The sequence below is a fragment of the Crocodylus porosus genome, unplaced genomic scaffold (assembly GCF_001723895.1).
Source record: "Crocodylus porosus isolate Cpor-Errol unplaced genomic scaffold, CroPor_comp1, whole genome shotgun sequence".
In the NCBI taxonomy this organism is placed as follows: domain Eukaryota; kingdom Metazoa; phylum Chordata; order Crocodylia; family Crocodylidae; genus Crocodylus; species Crocodylus porosus.
In genome coordinates this window covers 2,999,488-3,011,927 of record NW_017728924.1, presented here as the reverse complement: position 1 = coordinate 3,011,927, position 12,440 = coordinate 2,999,488, and the positions used below count along the sequence as shown (strand labels likewise).

General features: G+C 47.9%; 1 long non-coding RNA gene across 1 annotated transcript in view; it reads left to right on the top strand.

Annotated features, from left to right (window-relative positions):
• Positions 1–3,882: 3,882 nt before the first annotated feature.
• The window catches only part of LOC109313591, a 14,992-nt gene continuing 6,434 nt past the window's right edge, over positions 3,883–12,440 (top strand). Inside the window, exon 1 of the long non-coding RNA XR_002102091.1 lies at positions 3,883–5,235. This is a non-coding gene — a long non-coding RNA (uncharacterized LOC109313591). The remainder of the gene's footprint in view (positions 5,236–12,440) is intronic.

Here is a 12,440-nt window from a genome sequence, read left to right as displayed (position 1 = left end):
CTCTGTGTTCTGGAGAGTATCCAACCTGTGCATGTGCAATAGGACACCACTCGCTGCCTACCAGCAAGATCCCTTGTCTTTCTTTTCTACGGGCAACAGGAAGGCTATTTATATCCAGGGAAAGATAAAGCAGCCTCCTTAGACAAGGCAGCTTTATAGCAAGAAGGAGACCAGAGCATATAGCTGCAACTGGTGATTGTCTTTTGAAGGCTACAGGCCATTTCCCTAGGTCTCTAGAGTTAGCATGAATACAATTAATTAGTAGCAGTGTTAGACTGTTAGTCATGCCTACAAACAACCAGCAGTTGTTTGAGAGAGGATCTACAAAGACTGAATGGAAGACAGTCCCTGAGTCCCAATCAAGCACCTCCCCAACAAGGAGCATGCTCTCTGCCTGCAGGTAACTTGAAGAAGAGCACCTCGTGCCTGAAGGCTTGTTCAACACCTCTCCCCACTCCACTGGCAGTCCAATAAAACAGATCACGAAACCCTTTGCTTCTTGTGCGAGTAACCCAATAAGCCAATTCTAGAATTTTAAAAGAATTAATTTAAGTTATGCAACCCCTTGGATTCAGCTATTTGTTGTTTGGCACAGTTATATACTACAAAGACTCTCAAATGGCAGATTTCAAATCCAGGGAATGCGGACTCAAGAGTTTTGACTGGCCCGCTATAGACATGTGGGTACGCTGCCAAGTGTAGCCTGAGATTCAGATTGGAGCTTTTCCAGCATTTAGGAGGGTTCGGCCCTGATTCTGGAATCATATCCCAGAGTTCTGATGCAGGCCGATTTACAGGTTGGAAAAGAAAAATATCCCCATTGACTTTAGTCAGCTCTGGTTCAGAACCTAAGTTATGAACTTTTCTTTGCATTTGTTGTGGTGTCTGAATACCAGCCTGATGCCCTTATTTGTGCAGTATTTACCAAACTGACTCAATAAATACAGAAAATTAGCATTTGAAAGTGTTAGTGAGAGGCACCTTTCACTGCCTACAGATACCTTAGTGTCCCAAGTGCCTTGTTAAAAAAGTGCTTTGAATCCAAGCTTTTCAGGGCAGATATTAATGTCCCTCCATTTTAAATCATTCTACTTTGTTCTGGTTGTCGTTAAAGGTACGGATTGAAAAGGGAAAGTAGCCACGGCCACCCAGCAAATGAATGAAACCTAATTAAGAATCTAAAATCATGCGATATTGTTTGGCTTCAGCTATTTTATGTCACTATAGCGCTCATAAATCAAGACCAGATACAATCAGGAAAGTCGATCACAATCTAAAAGTGATGAGAGGGGAGCCTAATCTAAGCTCCCAAACTTCTAAAGCAAAGCCACAGTCTGCAGTTGTGATCTGTCTCAGTAGCTTGGGATAAACTGATGCGAGCGGTCATTTCTCCTGGCCCTGGATCATTATTTTGATCCCCTTGATTGCTACTAAGGCCTGAATATGCGATGTATATCTCCAAACACAGCCAGACCACCAGCTGTGGGATGCTTCTGTGTGCTTGGTCTCTAGCCCTGCTATAGTGTTGTAAGAACTGACGTGGATGCTATAACATATAGGTAAGGAGTAAGAAAGCAATGTACTTATAAACTTGCCCCTCTCGTGCAGAGGTGGCTGGCCAAACAAAAACAGTCAAGACCCAGTATTAAATGAGTAACAGCCTTTGTCTCTGGCTTATTCAGGAATGACTAGCACTGATATGTCATCGTCAGTGAGTCAGGCATGTCGAAACCTCCCCCACATAGGTGTTCTCTCTCTGCTTCCACTGCTGCCGGGCTCCATTATGCAATATTTTTGTTTATGTAAAACATGTTGGGTCAGACTACTCCCCAAGGTTAAAACTTTCTCCTGAGATCGATCCCATCGGCCTCCCCAGGGCCAGCAGTGTGAAGAAGGGCTGCCCTATCTCCCCTTGGGCCCCTTCCATTCACAATAAGGACAGCCTTGCTCTGCAAGCAGGCACATCCCACCCAGCACAGGAGAAGAAGGAAGCATCACGAGCGATACCCAAGGACTGATTGTAGGAATTATGAAATGCACTGTAATCATGCAGCAGGTGAGCCCCAGTACAGCTTATAGCAGACCTGGGACCCAGCCCAACTTGTTGCTATGGCCCTTTCAAGCCTTCAGGCAGCTGGGGAAGAGCTGGACATGACAATACCCCAGGCATGGTTCTTCCTGGCTCAGGCTTAAAATACCTGGGGGAAACCGGGGGTAAGTTTTCTGTGTCAGGGACTTTCTTGCTGGCACAAGTAAATGTGAACTGGGGCCTGGAGGACAACTTGCAGTGTATGGTAGGATGGGACAGGTACAAAAGTGGCAGACCCAAGCCTTCCACTAGCCTTTAAGTTCTGGGCTGAAAATGAACCACCACCAAACAGGTTCAGAGTTAAGACCCTAGCTGAAGAGGCTGTCTGAACTCTCAGGCCCAGGGCAGCCACTACTCCAACTTGCCCCAGCTGAGATTTCTGTACTAAGCTGGTTTTTAAAATCCCCAGGCCTACTACAAATGTCTCAGTGGTTTCCTTTAGAAAACAACATGAGCGTGGGAGTTAAATCACTCTCCCTGCGTGGAGTCTGTGCCCAAACCTGGCCTCACCAAGCACTGGGTCTAGGGAACTGACGCTGACCTAAATCTACCTGCGTTGTCCAAGCTGAATGAAAGGCAAAATAAAACATAAAGAGTAGGCAGATCTACTGCCTGAGTGCAGTAGGAAAGCATTACTCTCCCTGGAGGGTTGGGAGGAAGAGTCCATTGAAGGAGAAAGGCTTTGGGAAGACAGTCCTGCTGGCTCTGCTGATCTTGGATCTACAGGCCTGCTTCACAGCTCAGTGAAGTGGATTAAAAAACTGCCACTGATTTCTCTGGGCTCTGGCCCAGCCCCATTACGTGCGAGAAACAAGAGAATGATTCTGCGCTGCAGCCTTTTGGCTTTCTTTACATGCACAAGTTGTAGCACTTCAACTACAGCAGTACAGCAAAAAGGGGACAGATTCCTCTCATGGACACAGTCATTTTAAATTGATATAAAGGCCCTCTGTGCCTGTGGTGGAGAGCAATAAAATTCTTTGCGGTGATTGCGGTAGTGGATCATTTGTTTCTTAATCATAGTCGTTTGCTAATTAAAATATCCTCACAGTCACAGTGTCTCCTATACTTTTTAAAGGGCTTGGCTATGCCAGGTCCACTAGCATTATTGGCAAAGATGCCGAATATGAGTCCCCCGGTTAGAAAAAACTACTGCCAGATCTAAAGAGCTTAGTGCAGGAACTGCATGCAGACCTGCTACAATTAGGAGAAAGAAGAACCTGATTCAGCTGGATAATTAAATTGTTAGTTTCCCTTAGAGGCGTGGAACAAAGGCGGCCGCCTCATTTGCCTTAGACCAATCCAGACTCTGAATCACCTGCACGCATTACAGCTATCTGCCTTGCAGAGCACCTGGTTAACAGGTTGTACAGCAGGTTTAGGCCAGAAAAATCAGGCGGGACATGCCCTTGAGCAGCTCTGTCCCCTGTCCCCTAGCCCTGCTGCCTATGCCTTGCTAGCATATTCTTACAGTGCTGAGGATTCCTCCTGCAGTTTAAGGACTCACCAACCTGTCAGTGTTGGGAATTAGGCTGGGAAGGGTCAGGGGTCATTAACCTTTTAACAATGGCATAATTCTTCTTAAGATGTATGATCTACAACGCAGCATTGCTGAGTATAGATGTGCTCCTGAGTATAGAGGCCCTATTAGATGTCTGCGTTTCCCATGCTGATGGGCAAAGATAGATTAGTCAGAAGCACAATGTTTCCTTGAAATCCATCAGAGAATGAATGTACATATTATGATTACTCTTCACTTAGCCCAGACCCCTGGACAGGGAGAACAGCAGAGGCACAGCAAAAGTGAAGATACTGAGAGGAGTCTGAAGATTTCATTGTCATTAGGAAGTATCACTCCACAGGGATTCTGTTTAGGCTCAGAGCTTTGACCTTGAGAGGGCATTTGAGTTGGAGCAGGATGTGCATTTCCCCAAGACTTAGCAAATCAATACTGCCTCTATGCTGTAGACAATGACGAGCCTTTCCTGTTCATCCCTTGGTGTATGTTACAGTTAAGACAACAGCCCTGATCAGCTAAGCCGTCACTTCATCCCCATGCTGTACATCACAGCCACTTGGAACCATACAACGAGGCCAGAAAAGGATGCCAGTTCATCAGCTCTTAGAACATAAAGCCCAAAGGGAATCTTCATCAGTTACTAGCAGTAGAGGGCCTATGGTGAATGGTAAAGTAGTTCTGACTCCACTCTCTTGATGGCAGTCACATGTACACTGTACCTGCCTGGTTTTGTGGAGCCTCTCGTGTGGCCCTAGACCGGGCACTTGGGGTCTGCCACAGAGGCTGCTCCTGCTGCCGTGATATTGGGTCACATTTTCCCTGAGAGATACCCCGATACTCGCCTGCCATGTCTTGGATGTTTTGTTCAGTAGTGGGATTCCATCTTACCATCTTACCATGGGGAACACGCCAGGTGTCATCACCAGTGGATGTTCCTGGGGCTCCACCTCCCCTACACCCCAGCTTTGCGCCAGCCTCTTGGTACAGCCAAATGATGGTCAGTTCAACTCCACTTAGGTGTCATGTCCTGTCCCCTCTCCATTGTTCTGACCCTCAGTGATCACAGCAGTTTTCCTCTCCACCACTCACATGTAGTCAGGGCAGAGAGATGATGCCTGGTGATGGGTCCGGGCTATGAGCATCGGGGTCCCCTGTGTGGCCCCAGCCTACTCAGCCCTCCAAGTGCTTCCAGTGGCCCCAGGGCTTAAAAATGAACCAAAAGAGTAACAATTAACTGAAATTCCAGGAAGGGTCTCAGCCTGCTCCCCACTCACGCGTCCTGCATCTGATGACCTCACCATCCCTCAGTGCCTTCCTCTGGCCCAGCTCACTCACTGTCCGGGGTGGTGTGTCCCTTTAATTAAGTGTCGGACCCCTCCGTTGGGTCCCTCTTCAGCCTCTCCTCTTTGTCGCTGGGAGGCCCTTGCTCAGCTCGGGGGTACAATCCATCCCTCTCTGCTGTTTCCCCACTGCCACCTTTATTGCTGCTGGGCAGCGTTCTTGGATGATGGCGTCAGGCCGAACCGGCTCCAGCTGCAGAGCACTTGCTGTAGAGAAAAGTGGCTGACGAACTGCACAGGCATTCTGCCCCTCTGTGGCTCGTTCGGCCTGGCTGCACCTGGTAGAGGTAAGTTTGCCCTGTTCTCAGGGCTTTTCTTCTTATTGTCGTGGCAGGCTGCCCCTGTCTCAACCCATGCCACAGAAAGGGTCTCCTGCCCCTTTTCCGCCATTCCCCAGGACATACACATACCAACTATTATGATACATTATTCTGTTTTAATCACAGGTAGCCTATACCTTAGAATCCACCTCAGAGACATGCCAGCCAATTACAGAGTTTGTAATGGCCAAACAAGGTGTTGATTTGCACTATTTATAGGGTATCACCTGTTATTCCAGTTATTACTTGAGGCTTTGGAGTTTTGAATAATAAATCAGGGCGGGATTCTCCAGCTTCCCAGCAGTGAGAAGAAAGTGATCTTCTGGGTCCGGCCACAATTCTGGGTCCAGATTCTGGCCACAATACCTGGGTCCGGATCAAATTCTGGTAGACAGGTTTTAATTGTCTAATCAGATATTGATACAAGTAAACTAAATAATTTGTGAAGCACCTCATTGACTGTACTACCCCAGCATCTTTGATGATCATAGACCTTCTTTTTGCATTCTGAGACCACATCCATGGATGTGTGGACTAAGCATCAATCAGAAGAGATATTCTGGTTACAATGACAAGTGCTGATCTCCTACCAGTTGGAGATTCTAAAGATCTACAGCAGGGGTGTCCAACCTTTTTGAATGTGGGGCCAGACCATGAACTTTTTATCACCCAGTGGGCCGGCAGGGGTGGGCGCTCGCGTGGCCTGTCCAGTCCGGCCACAGCCTGGGGGCATAGGGGTAAAGGGGTGCCGCCTGACCCTGCCGTGTTCTCCCTGCCACCTGGGTAGCCTCGAGGATGCTCCCACACCTGCGCTCAGCAGCCAGAGGGACATGTGGGGACTCTACAGGGGGGTGCAGGATATGCAGGGACACCCCCCTGCTCCCTCTCCCATGGGGCAGCCCGGGCCCAAGCCCAAGCAGCAGGGGTCCCTCCCTCCCCAGGGCCCATGATTCACCACCCCCAGTGCAATGTCTGCAGGCATGGGGGGATGCTGGGAGGGGTGCTGGCTTCCCACCTCAACAGCTACAGCAGCAGCGGCAGCAGCATCTCCCGCAGGCCTGGCCTCAGCATCCTCCGAGCTGGCATCTGCACCCCCTGCACCTGCCCGCTTGCTGCACTGTGACCTGCTCCAGCCCATGTGGCCGGCAGGGACCGGCGAAGTGCAGGGCCAGCATGCAAATGAGGAAGGGAGGGGCAGGGCAGGGAACAGAAACCCTGCAATGTGGGAGAGGGAAGGAGCTGGCATGCAAATGAGGGAGGGGTGGGGCGAGGAAGGAACACCATGAAATGAGGGGGGAGGGGAGGAGCCGCACCACATCAGCAACGTCAAGCTGACACGGTGCGTGTGGGAACCTTGTCCCTTCCCCAGCCCTTCAGCAGCCATTAGTTAAGCTGCTGAGGGGCTGGGGGGGGGACAAAGGGTGGGAACAAAAGTAAAGAGCATTGAGTTTTGTTTCCCATCACAGCACTGCGGGACACAGAAAATGGCTTGGCGGGCCACATGGCGGCCCACGGTCCATGTGTTGGACAAGCCTGATCTACAGGATCACTCAAATTTATTCTCTTGTATGAGCAAGCAATATTATACCAGAAAGGAAACTGAGACTGCAAGAACAGCTTCTTTTTTTTTAACAAAATGCAGGTAAAGATCTAAAGACAAGTTCCTAATTTATTGACCTTCATGTCTGATTATTGAAGAGCTTTAAAATCCTATAAAATTTCTTAAAATTAATCTCTCAGCGGACATCAATTTTATCTGAAATGACACATAGGTACGTGGGTTTTAAAAAACAATCCATGAGTTCGGAAGAACTAAACCCTCCTGTTTCAGGGAATAAACCAAACCCTAACTCAGTGGTTTCTAATCCAAGGACTGTGACCTCATGTGGGATTTGAGGTAAGTGGGGTTCATGACCAGCCACAGGCCACAACGGCAACCAGAAGTGGGTTTCATGAGCCTGGAAGTTGGGTTGCAAGGGGAATCTTTTGGGAACCACTGCTCTAACTAATGAGAAGGGCAGAAGATTTCCTCTACAGGCTGGCTATTCCACCACTTCCCACTTCGGCATGACTTGCATCTTCATCTGGGGACTGCTACTGATGCCTGTAAGTGACTTGATTGGCCGCTGGTCTGACTTGACATTGCAACGCCTACGTTCCTATGTACCAACTCTAAAAGCGGGTCCTGAGCTACAAAGCCACAAGTGCTTCTGCTGAGAAAAAGGAGTGACATCTAACTTTGATTCTATATTACGCTGTTCCTTCAGGTCTTGTTTCAAAGTGTTTTATTCTCCTCACCATGAGTTACTGGTCATTTATTACAATGCAGAGAAATACAGTGTTCTGGGTATTTAAGTTAAACTATCTTAAAACTGTGTAAAAATAAAAGATTTTGCCCCAGAGGTACAAAATGAGAATCCTGAAATAGGTGAAGGGAGATCTTTGCCGTCTGGGTTCTGCAAATGACCTTCATATCAGGAAAGGCACAGCCAGGATGAAGTCACCTGACTGAAGGTCACTTCTGGGACCCAGCATGACTGAATTTCCTTTTAGGGACTTATGTGAAGTCAGGAAGTGTTTAATATGCTAGCCAGAGCCCCACCTTTCCTTGTGCTGTGCCAGCAAGTCATTGCAGCCTGTGTAAGTCTTACTGACCTCTAATGGGAGTAACTGTGAAGGCTCACAGACATGTTGGATCAAAGGACGATTCTGAGTGTGAATGAACTGGCTTTCAGCTGCACTGCACCTTTCTTCATGAACAAAAAACAGACTCCCACTTTGCTCTCCCATGTCAGACCTGTGGTTTATTGCCAGATTTATCAGGCTGGCAACCAAGAAGACTTAAAACTTGTCACTGACACATTACATTCCTCCTTCATCAGACCTGCCTTAACAAAGCTGCATATGCAAGAGGAGTGCGTGCTTGCTTCCTCCTTTCCCCTCCCAGCTCTGAACACAGGACTGCCTCACAGGGAGTGGCTTCCCAAGAACACCACAGTCTGAACCACCCACTGAATGTGACTACTCCTACTAAGAGGAGGAGGGCTGACAAAGCTCTGGCAACGTCTAACACTTGCCTGACCTGAAATGCCTCTTGCTGCTCTGCCTCGTACAGTGGTTCTCAATATTTTTTAGACTCCAGGCACCTCTTGGAAAATACCAGCGTTTAGTTTGTATTTGTTTTTTGACTACAGAAAAATACTAGATCAATTCTTCTGTTGCAAAAAACTAAGAAAGCCCACAACAGGCAGAATGTTTTAACACTCTGGTTTCCTATTTGAAATCTCTTGGTTTATCCTGTGAATCACAATTGTACGCCTAACAGTACTCACACTGAGTGGCACCCCACGACACCCTTGAAAGGATTTCAAGGCACCCAAGGTTGAGAATCACTGGTCTCGTGGATTTTGCTGATGTGCACATAGAGCACCTAACATATTTTGCCATTGCTGTACAGATTGTTCTACATATACATCATGTATGTCAGGTAGGTATGTGATTTTTTTTAGCAGTACAAACCCTAGTGGGACACAGCTTTACCAGTATAACTGTCCCTATGCAGGCTTATTTTGTGCTATTAGCTATACCAGTATAACCAGAGCAGCCAAACCCTCCTTGTGTTGACAAGGTCTTTTACCTCTTTTCGAACAGGAAAAGCTACATTGATGTACCAATATGAGAGGGTTGTACTACTTTCTTTTTACTACTTTTCCAGTATGCTAACAATTAGGTTTAGCGTGGACACCACACTTTCTACCCATTGCCCTCAAAGCACCTTACAAAGACGGGTAAACATTATACAGCTGATGAGAACATTTACACATGGAGCCATTTGGGATAACTCCATTGTGTGCCTTCTTCTGAATTAACTTAAACCACTTTAAAAGAGCCCCCTAATTGTACGCTGAAAATGTCCACATAGAATCATTCTGGAATAACAATTCCACTCTCAATTCACAGGATGGCCCTTCACTGATTCAAAACAATTAAGCAGATCATTAGTCGCAAGGAGAATAGAGACTGGTTGCTGTGCACAGGGTGGTTTTTCGGAAGGACAAACTGGGAGAAAAGATGATTCCCTTAGCTGTGCTGTGACGTGCTGTGCTGCTAATTATTGCCTAGAGGGTGGAGATTCTGAGACTGAAGAAGTGAATCACAGGGGAAAATCCAGTGCCATAAACGAGTATTAATAGCAGTTTATTTTAACCTTTCACTTGCCCATGGTGAGCCAGGCTCTCCCTTTGTATCAGTAAATGCTCATGTGTACATGACAGTGCATGTACATGCATGCAAAACTGCAAAGCAATAATCATCTGTGCTTCCACATAAAAATCCTAAAGTCAGATCTTTGAATTCACTCAGTGGAACTCTTGCTATTGATTTCAGCAGGGGCAGGACCTCACTCTGCTTAAGGTCTAGCTAAGTTAGGCTGAATTAAATCCAACTGTCTAGCTGATATTATTAACCACACGGTAGCTGCAGCACTATTAAAACTAAGTGATTTTTTGAGGAATTTCACTTCCCTGGTCCCTACATGGAAAGAGAGTTCCTTGGTTTTCAGCTACATTCAACCATGGAGTATGACAGACCCTCAGCAGAGAAACATGACAAGATCCTCATATGAAAAAGGACCAGGGCAAAACTATAGGTTTCATTACTTCAACACAGTCCTTGATTTTGCAGGTCTTTCCCGCTGGGGTCAGGAAAGGACTTTCACTGGCTCCATCACATGGCCAACATTTGGGACATGTGATACTCCGGCCGGATTCTATACGCAATATGTGACTAGAGGCCCCCCGCTGGTTGGACTCTATTACTACAGCCAGACAAATGGCTCATGCGTAATAGTGGTAAGTTTTTTTCAGAACTCCACCAAGCGGTTTCTTCTTTTGCCCTTCTCTCTTACCCATGACTCTGGCATTTAAACTTATGAGTTTCTGGGACAAGACTGAGATTGTTACAAACAAGGTCAGCGGTCTTAGGCTACACAAAATGCCTGCCTTACCCAGCACCGACTCAGAAGAGACCGATTTTCAGGAGCTCACGTAGTTCTATACTCCTAGGTCTGACATGAGGCCACCTTTCTCCCTGTCTCACTCTCAAAATATGGCAGACTTAAGATGTACAAGCGATCAACAAATCCACACCAGTTCAGTTTCTATAAGCAAACAGAAATATGACTGTTCAAGGAATAGGGTGAAACCGGAACTTAGTCAGGGCAATTTGAACATTCCCGTAACGAACTTGGAAGATGTTAACGTTTTATTAGTAGCTTCCTTCAGCATGGGAAAGTGGTAAATATAAGATATACCGGAAACATGTTCTCATTCAAAATGAAGAGGCGGTGTAGCAGTCCCAGGGATAGCCGTGACGCGCCCTGGTAGCCTGGCAGTTCCTGCCCCTCTGGTTCTTGGGTCTCCCCTTTTCTTGCCTGCCACACCTTTGATGCTATTTTGAGCAAAACAAATCAGGAGACTGCTCACAAGATCCCAGAGAACACTGACCTACCTCTTCTAGATCTACCTCGGCCTTTGGTAACTGTCTTAAGGGCTGCAACCATGGCCTCAGACCACACTGACAGCCATGCCCACACCTAGCAGGTCTTATCAGTTGCTTATTTTGGTGGGCCTGTGGCCATCAGTACAACCGCATGCTTCTCAGGGGCCCTCTGTCCTGGTTGACGTCCAGCCCTGGTAGGGCCTCTCGACTGTTCTGGTTCCATTTCCCCCAGGTTACCCTTCTCAGGCTCTGGGTTTGCCTTCCAAGGGTCCTGGAATAACCACATGCCCATCTAGCACCACTGAGACCTCCCCCACCCATCAGTCCTAAACCTGGTCCTCCAGTATAAACTATAACAGCCCCCGGGGTATAACAGAAACTAGCTGCATAACAAAGCTGAGTTCTTTGCAAGCCTTCAGTTCCTTACTTGTAGTCCTCCTATCAGGCAGATTCTATTCAGTCACTCAGCCCCAGTCCTCTCAGTGCAGAGCTCCTTCTGTGGCAGCTTTCCAGGCCAGACTGACCCTCTAGCTCCAGTTCTGGGCTTATATGTTGCGTAAGCCAGCATTTCTCAACTCGTGGGTTCTGACCCAAAAATGGACCACAAGAATTTATGAAAGGGTTGTAAACAATCATGGGAAAATGTGGAAAAGCACAGATTTTCTCCTTTAAAGGAGAAAAACATGGGAAACTGTGGGTTTCTCCTTGCAGGCTAGCAGGGTTCCAGGCTGCAATGGGCTGGGGGAAGTGGGAGGAGGGCAATCAGGCAGGGGCACCATGTGCATGTGAGCACACACACACAGATGTGGCAACCAGGCAGCATAGAGAGCAGCTCCTGCAGCTCCGCCAAATTAAGTCTATAGGGCAAGAGGAGACATTGATGATGCATTGGGGGGGCACAGATGACATGTCAAGGGTGCATGCGCCCCCTCAGATTTGTGCAGCTGGTGGCAGGAGGCAAAGGTGGAGCAGCCCCCGCATCCATTAGTCCACATGTTGCTGGTGGCATGGCTGGCACACAGGTCCTGGCAGCAGCGGCAGCAGCAGCAAGAAGTCTTGATGCCCTACTCCGGATCCTGTCTGCTGGGCTGCAGGGGTGGCTCCTGCCTATGCCAGTCCGGCCAGGTTGTAGCTCTATACCTACTGTGCACACCTCCCCATCCCACACACTGCGGAGCTGAGGTCTGGGGGCAGGGGACAGTGGATCAGAAGTGAGGGCACCAGCAGGGCTGAGGGGTTGGGGGCTGTGGGTTGGGGCTGAGGGACACCAGCAGGGCCAGGGGACTGAGAGTCAGGAGTGAGAGGCACTGGCAATTTTCATTGTCACTCAGGAGTAAAGGAGAGCCACCTGTTGATATTGCCATTAGTTTTCCTGTTAATGTTGATTTCTGTCTTTAAAATTAAGACTGTTGAGCTGCTTTAACTTGTAGCATGCAATAAGTATTTGGGGGCCAAAATACTTATGTGTTTTCTACTTATCATAGAATCATAGAAGTAGGGTTGGAAGGGACCTTGTAGATCCTCAAGTCTGACCCCCAACCTGGGCAGGAGAAAAATTGGACTCAAATGAGTCCAGCCAGGTAGGCATCAAGCCTCTTAAAGACCCCCAGGGTAGGAGCCAGCACCACTTCCCTTGGAAGTTGGTTCCAGCTCCTAGCCGCCCTAACTGTGAA